This window comes from Phocoena phocoena, chromosome 8 (genome assembly GCF_963924675.1).
Source record: "Phocoena phocoena chromosome 8, mPhoPho1.1, whole genome shotgun sequence".
NCBI classification, from domain to species: domain Eukaryota; kingdom Metazoa; phylum Chordata; class Mammalia; order Artiodactyla; family Phocoenidae; genus Phocoena; species Phocoena phocoena.
In genome coordinates this window covers 98,748,428-98,756,607 of record NC_089226.1, presented here as the reverse complement: position 1 = coordinate 98,756,607, position 8,180 = coordinate 98,748,428, and positions in this window count along the sequence as shown.

The following is an 8,180-nucleotide window of genomic DNA, read 5'->3' as shown; positions in this document are numbered from 1 at the left end:
CACAAGAGACAAACTCCCAGCCTCAAGAAGTTGAAAAATAGAGTAGAAATGTAAAACGTTAAAAGAATAGGGGAAAAAAACCCTCAATAATATGAGCCCATAAATGCTTCAACTGGCATTTCAGTAGGAAAATGAATAATGCCGAGAAAGCATTGCCACAAATTTTAACCTACTTCAGGAAGCTAAGTAATTACCAAATCATCCATTTTTTAACCAATTTTTCATGCTGACAATGTTGATTAAGATCTGGAGTTATTGGTACATAGGAATAAAAGAGACCATCGTTGTGTGTTTAAGACAAGGAAGTTGAGGCCCAGGGAGGGGAAGTGGTCTCACATCCAGAAAGTGGCAGAGCCAGATCTTGTGACATATTCCATCACTGCAGACGCCACACACACCACAGTGCTCCTGGCTGGTGGCCGCAACCCACTCTGTCCTTGAGAACACCCACTTTTGCTTCTCCCGGGATGTTTCTGGTAGAATCACCCTTTGTTCTTATAAGCACATTACTGGTTCCCTCCTCAGATAATGTCACTTTATACCTGCATGACACGTGGGCCTGGCTAGAGCTGGACAGAAAGTCATATCCAAGAGCCAGCCTGTGCCTTTCAAGTTAATTGTAGCATCTTCTCTTTGGGTCCCTAGTTGGCTACTCTTCACATTTCCTCTCTTCAATTCCAAGCACCCCTTATGTCAATAATAGTAAATATCTATCTATCTATCTGTATATATATATATATATATATATATATATATATATATATATATACATTGTTTTTTAATATTTTTTTCCATTTTGGTTTATCCCAGGAGATTGGATATAATTCCCTGTGCTATACAGTAGGACCTTGTTGTTTATCCATTCTAAATGCAATAGTTTGCGTCTACCAAACCCAAATTCCCAGTCTATCCCTCCCCCTCCCCACCCCCCCGGCAACAGGTCTGTTTTCCATGTCTGTGAATCTGTTTCTGTTTTGTAGATAGGCTCATTTGTGCCATATTTTAGTGATATCATATGGTACTTGTCTTTCTGTTTCTCACCTATTTTACTTAGTATGATAAACTCTAATTACAACCATGTAGCTGCAAATGGCATTATTTCATTCATTTTCATGTCTGAGTGGTATTCCATTGTATATATGTAGCACATCTTCTTTATCCATTCATCTGTCGATGGACACTTAGGTTGTTTCCATGTCTTGGCTATTGTATATAGTGCTGCTATGAACATAGGGGTGCATGTATCTTTTTGAATTATAGTTTGGTCTGGATATATGCCCAGGAGTGGGATTTCTGGATCATATGGTAGCTCTATGTTTAGTTTTCTGAGGAACCTCCATGCTGTTTTCCATAGTGGCTGCACCAGCTTACATTCCCACCAACAGTGTAGGAGGGTTCCTTTTTCTCCACACCCTCTCCAGCATTTGTTATTTGTAGAGTTTTAGTGATGGCCATTCTGACCGGTGTGAGGGGGTACCTCACTGTAGTTTTGATTTGCATTTCTCTAATTGGACCTCATATTTGAACTCCCTCCAGGAATTGCCTTCAGCTGAAGGGAGACACCTCACTCAAGGTAACCCACATCCAAGACTGGTCAGTGAGGGATACAAAGGCTTGGCCCCTTATCTCCTTGAGACAGTTCCTAAGGGCCGTCCCAGCCCCAGAGATCCCCAAGGGATTGGCTGAGGCTTTTGTTGCGACTGCAACGCAATCACAGTCCAACTTCTCGCTCTGGTCCTGCTGCCGTCTCTCCCTCACAGGTGCTGTTCCTAAGAACACTCCCCAGGGAGCCACCTGCATGCAAATCTCAGTCTCACAGCCCATTTCCCAGCAAATATGATCTGAGAAGTCTCCTCACACGCTCTAAATTCTGTGATAGTTTCTGAGGGTCGAATAATATTGTCCTACATTCCTCAGGATCGTGATTTCTGTTGCCAACAGTCGCAGAGATAGAATCCTAAATCTCCGGACGTTTTCTGAAGAAAGAAGAAAATAGTAGCCCTGAGGTTAGTGCACACAACATTCATACACCCTACAGATGTAAAGAGGCTTAGAGACCACACCCCCCTTCCTTAAATATTTTCTAAGGGTTTTCTGTGTGCTAAAAGCTCTGCTGATGCTATTATTTCTCACAATTACTCTATTAGCATTTACTTTATTATCCTAGTTTTATTTTTTATGTATTTATTTATTTTTTAATTGAAGTATAGTTGATTTACACTGTTACAATGTTAATTTCTGCTCTACAGCAAAGTGGTTCAGTTATGCATATATATATTCTTTCTCATATTCTTTTCCATTACGGTTTATCGTAGGATATTGAATATAGTTCTCTGGGCTGTACGGCAGGACCTTTTTGTCTATTCATTCTACGTATGATAGTTTCCATCTGCTGACTCCAAACTCCCACTCCATCCCTAGTTTTATAATTGATAAAACCAAGCCTTAGAGCTGTGGAGTAACTTCCCAAAGGACGAAAAGTTGGAAAAGTGTCACCATATTCTACTAAATGGTAAGTGGTTTGAGGACAGGCACTCTGTCATCTTTACTTTTGAATCCCTAGCACCTAACTTAGTACCTGGCACATAGCAGGTATTCAATGCATCTTCCTTTATTTTTATTTTTTTAACTTTTGATTTTGTATTGGAGTATAACTGATTATTAACAATGTTGTATTAGTTTCAGGTGTACAGCAAAGTGATTCAGTTATACATATACATGTATCTATTCTTTTTCAAATTCTTTTCCCAGTTAGGTTGTTATAGAATATTGAGCAGCGTTCCCTGTGCTATACAGTAGGTCCTTATTAGTTATCTATTTTAAATATGGCAGTGTGTACATGTCTATCCCAAACTCCCTAACTATCCCTCCCCCACACCCTTCCCCACAGTAATCACAAGCTCGTTCTCTAAGTTCACGAGTCTGTTTCTGTTTTGTATGTAAGTTCCTGTGTATCATCATTGAAAAAAAATTTTTTAGAGAAATATCGTATGATATCGCTTATATGCGGAATCTAAATCAATGCATCTTCCTGAAAGGATTAATGATTAAACCTTCAAGGAAAGGGAATTATAATTTTCTTGATCACTTTTATCATGCCAGATATGTTTTCTGTATTTTAACGTACAGTACCTCTTTAAAATTCACAGTACATCTGTGAGAGGTGAATTAATTTTTTTCATTTTCCAGATGGTGAAACTGAGGTTCAGATACACAGGTGCTAAGGGGTAGAACCAGGATTCTCATCCACTCTGTTTGTTGGTTCTCCATGCCTTCTACTCTATCTTGACCTTCCCACCATCTCCTGTTTCTCAGATGAGGAAGCCGAGGTACAAAATCTGTAAGCGGCTCTACCCCAGTCAGTAGGTCTCCCGCTCGGCACGCTTAGCATCCGTAGGACTCCAGCTGCCTTTTCCAAATGGGGTCGGCAAAATGTCATTCTCGCTTAGATGGCAAAACTCCTCACCAAATATAAAACTGAAAATGTAGGCCACTTGCCCATGGATTGTATTTCATAACTCGGAGCTAAAAATAGCCCTCAGCTTGCTTGGCCTGCTTATAACATATTAAAACCTCATATTCAAATTCACTCGCCTCTTGGATTAATGTCAAGATTATGACTTTCCAGGTTTCTTTCCCTTCCCATCTCTATCTCACCCAGCAGGAAGTGGATTATCCTTGTCCACGTTATTTTCCACATGAATTACTGAGTGCTTATTTTCAAAGGGGAATTTTGTGACCTTATTGTCTTTGCTGTACCTGCAGAATCCATTTTGGAAGGCAGGAGAGAGGTGGTTAAGGGCACAGGCTCCAGGGCTGGAGCGGGGGTCAAGGCTGTGTATTCTTTTTTCTTTTTCATTTAATTTTTATCTTATATTGGAGTATAGTTGATTTACAATGTTGTGTTTCAGGTGTACAGCTCAATAATTCAGTTTTATATATATATATGTATACCCATTCTTTTTCAGATTCTCTTCCCATATAGGTTATTACAGAATATTGAGTAGAGTTCCCTGTGCTATACAGTAGGTCCTTGTTGTTTATCTATTTTATATATAGTAGTGTGTATATGTTAATCCCAAAACCCTAATTTATCTCTCTCCCTCACATTTCCCCTTTGGGAACCATAAGTGTGTTTTTGAAGTTTGTGAGTCTGTTTCTATTTTATAAATAAGTTCATTTGTATCATTTTTTTTTAAGATTCCACATATAAGTGATATCATATGGTATTTGTCTTTCTCTGTCTGGCTTACTTCACTTAGTATGATAATCTCTAGTTGCATCCATGTTGCTGCAAATGGCATTATTTCATTCTTTTTATGGCTGAGTAATATTCCAGTGTATATATGTACCACATCTTCTTTATCCATTCACCTGTTGATGGACACTTAGGTTGCTTCCATGTCTTGGCTATTCTAGACAGTGCTGCAATGAACATCGTGGTGCATGTATCCTTTCGAATTATGGTTTTCTTCAGAGAAAGTCTATGTATTCTTGAGCCAGGCATGAAACCTTTGTCTTAGTTTAAGCAACAACAAAAAATTCATGGTCAATGTTTAGCTCAATTCCCAACACATACCACACACACACACACACACACACACACACACAGAGTGCACAAATAGAGCTACTGAAAACAAAAATCAACAAAACAAAAAATCACCACCACTTAGCATGACCAACTTGTTCCAGTTTGCCTGGGACTTTCCAGCTTTAGTACTGAAAGACTCCGGTCTTGGGAAACCTCCCAGTCCTGGGAAAATTGGAACAGTTGGTTACTCAATTCCCCATCAATGAAACAAACAAAATGTTCTGAGTTATTCATGAAGCTTTTATTGATAACTAAAACATTTCAGACATTTTGATGGTATTTGAAAGGTAAGCATCACCAAAAAGTGAGAGGGAATCATGAATTATACATGGCAAAATATACACAGCCCTTCTGAAAGTTGGCACGAAACGTTCAAAGAGTAGAACTCTGAAATGCGTCGCTCCTGGGGGATACTTTGTATGAATTTCATGGACTGCACGCTTCTGTCTAATAGGGAATTTTTTCTCTCCACATACTAATGCTGTCGGGGAGTTAATAGGTTTACACAGGAAAAAGCATTTCCACGAGGAGGTAAGTTAAACAGCTTTCTTTACTGCAGTACTTCTCAGCATTTTTAATAGGCTCGTGAGCATTTGAATCTCTGGGATGGGGGTGTTTTAAGTATTGTTTCCAAACTTTAAGAATTTTGACAACACAGAATTATTTTTAGGGTTTATGGAATGATACCAGCGTTCCACGGGGCTTTGACAAAAAGAAAATCTAGGAGTTATCTGGCGTTGGACGTACAAAACTAGGACTAGGGAGAAAAGCGCCAAACCCCAGCTCCTCATAAATAGAGCAGCTGTGCTTCAATCATAATAGTTTGAGCTGTGGTTCTTAGCCTTTTTTTGGTTCATGAACCTCCTTTCAGAATTTGATGAATGCATATGCACAGAGGAAAAAGGCCCCAAACTAGAGGCTTGAACTTTGCAGAGCATACTGGAGAGATGCTATATCCCCTGAGGAATTGAAAAATCTTGTTCCCGAAGAGAATTTGGGGCCTTTATAACAGCAGAGATGGAAAAAAAAACCAAAACCCTGCAAGGACCGAAATAAATTCTGACACAAGATAGAAACACTCAAGTGTAGTCAAGCATGAAGAATAGTGTGGCATGCCCAAAAGTAGTACGTAGACAAATAATAGTAATTATTTTGATATATTGAATGCTTGCTGTGACATGCATTACCTTATTTAATCAGAAGGTAGTTTATCATGGTAGTTTAAGCTGTGGCTTCTAAAATTTAGAAATATATATGTATTCCTCATTCTTTTTATCTGTGCTCTCTCCTCCAACCCACAGGAACCTTGGAAGTTACTTGTGCTAATGTCAGTATTACAAATGCAAAAGCTTAGGTCTCTACCACTCAGAAATAAATCACTTCCCAAACCGTACAACCCATATCTAATTGTAAGAAAACCAAGAAAGAAAAATTTCATCTCAAGATTCATAAAATGAAACAAAGATTAGCGTTGGAAGAGAATAAATTTGGAGTACCAGCCATTTGCTGGATTTTACTCCCAGTCAGGCTCTGGCTTCAGACTTCAAGGGGCACAATAGACACAGGAGGATATCTACTTCCAAAGGGAAAATAAGAAAAAAGTTCCACATGATTTATGGAAGTAATGTTGTCTGAGGCCTTTGTGACTGGTTGAATGCCCCAGCCTGTGTTTCATTTCCTGCTCTGATGTCCATATCAGCTGCTTCTAAGAATGTTAATAACCTCTTTTTCTGTATTTCTGAGCACAGATGGGTATGCTGGAGAAGAAATAACAATTCATACACCCATGACTTTGCTTAGCAAGTTCCCTAAGTACTTGGTCCCTACAGGCAAGATTTTAATTAAAATATTCAGTACATGAGGCATGGAGCTGTGGATGGATCACAGGAGAACTTGTTCCCTGAGAGCTTCACGTCAGAATAATCCCCTTCAAGACATCAGTCACTGGACCCTTAAATCCCAATCTGGCTTTATTCAGACTCACTGTAGTGAGAACAACCTGTGCCCAGAGCAACCTTGTTCACTTGATTTTATTTTATTACAAGGGAGTCCTCAGGGTCTCACTGCTGGAGGCCGTTTCCTTCACAGTGACATTGCTGTGATACGTTAGTCAGAATAACCTTGGATAGCACTCTGATAACAAGAGGAATCTTTTATCTAGACTGAGTGATTTACTAAGGATTTCACATCCTTTGTCCTATTTCATCCTCAAAGCACTCTGTAAGACATCAAGGGTGGTTGTTAGTAATTCCATTAAAAAGTTGTAGAAAGTGAGACTAAACGAAGTGAAGGAATTCATTTTGTTCCCCTCTGAAACGAGAAATCTAGTATTTAGGACTTTTGAGGTTTGACATGTAGTGCCAAGGAATCCGCTCATGGTCAAAAAGCCGTATTCAGATGGATGAGATAAGATAATTCAGAAGGTACAAACGTACAGTTATACAATGAATGTCATGGGGGTGTAATGTACAGCATGGTGACTATAGTTAGTAACCCTGTATTGCATATTTGAAAGTTGCTAAGAGAGTAGACCTTAAAAGTCCTCATCACAAGAAAAATGTTTGTGACTATGTATGGGAATGGATGGTAACTAGACTCATTGTGGTGATCGTTTTGTAACACATACAAATATCAAGTCATTGTGTTGTACACCCGAAACTAACATATTGTTATATGCCAATTATACCTCAAAAACAGAGATAATTTAGATCTCAGTGCCAAGGGGAAGCCATAACCTGCTTCTCCTAATAAGTTATTATCGTACTTCATCTTGTAAGGATGTTGGTGGTTATGGTGCTGTAACCAGAAGAGGGAAAATTAGTAGAAAAGGAATTGGGATTACATCTTTGGGCAGCTTTAGGAAATGTTGATGTTAGCGTAACTTAAAGGGTAGCAGAAGCCATCTAGTCTTTTTTTTTCTTAACAATTAGAAAACAAGTGTTTTATACTATCACATTTTTGGTACCCAAATACATATATTCAGTTCAGTGTATTTCAGTTCAAAAAGCTTTTATCTTTGCATGAAATTGTTGAACTTTATCAGTCAAAGTAAAAACTGATACAGTTGCGATTCAATCTGCCTCTTGTTTTCTATTCAGCCCACCTGTTCTTTGTTTCATTTTTTTCCTTCCTTTTGGAATAAGGTTATCTCAGATTAAGTAATTAACTACTTTTGCTTTTTTTTGTCCCCTATTATTGCAACTTTCATCCTTCACTTATTAAGTTGTACCTTGATATTTTTATTTTGCCCTCACTAGGAAAGAACAGTATAACATTTTGATTCTGGATGCCTCTCACCCCTTTTTGTTTTTATTCTCATATGTTCTAACTTTAAATATAATTAAAACTTTAGAAGATTTTTTTCAACATTACTTTTTAAAGTTAATAAATTTATTTGTATTACTCACATATTAGTCTTTCCAGAGCTTATTCTAATGTCCTGTATTTTCATTTTGAATCTTTTGGCTGTTGTTGTTCAAAGAACCTCCTTTAGTATTTCTTTCAGTACAGGTTTGCGGGCAACTGGATCCCTTAATCTGTTGTCTGAAAAAGGTTATCATTTTGTTTCACTTTTGAAAAATAGGATATC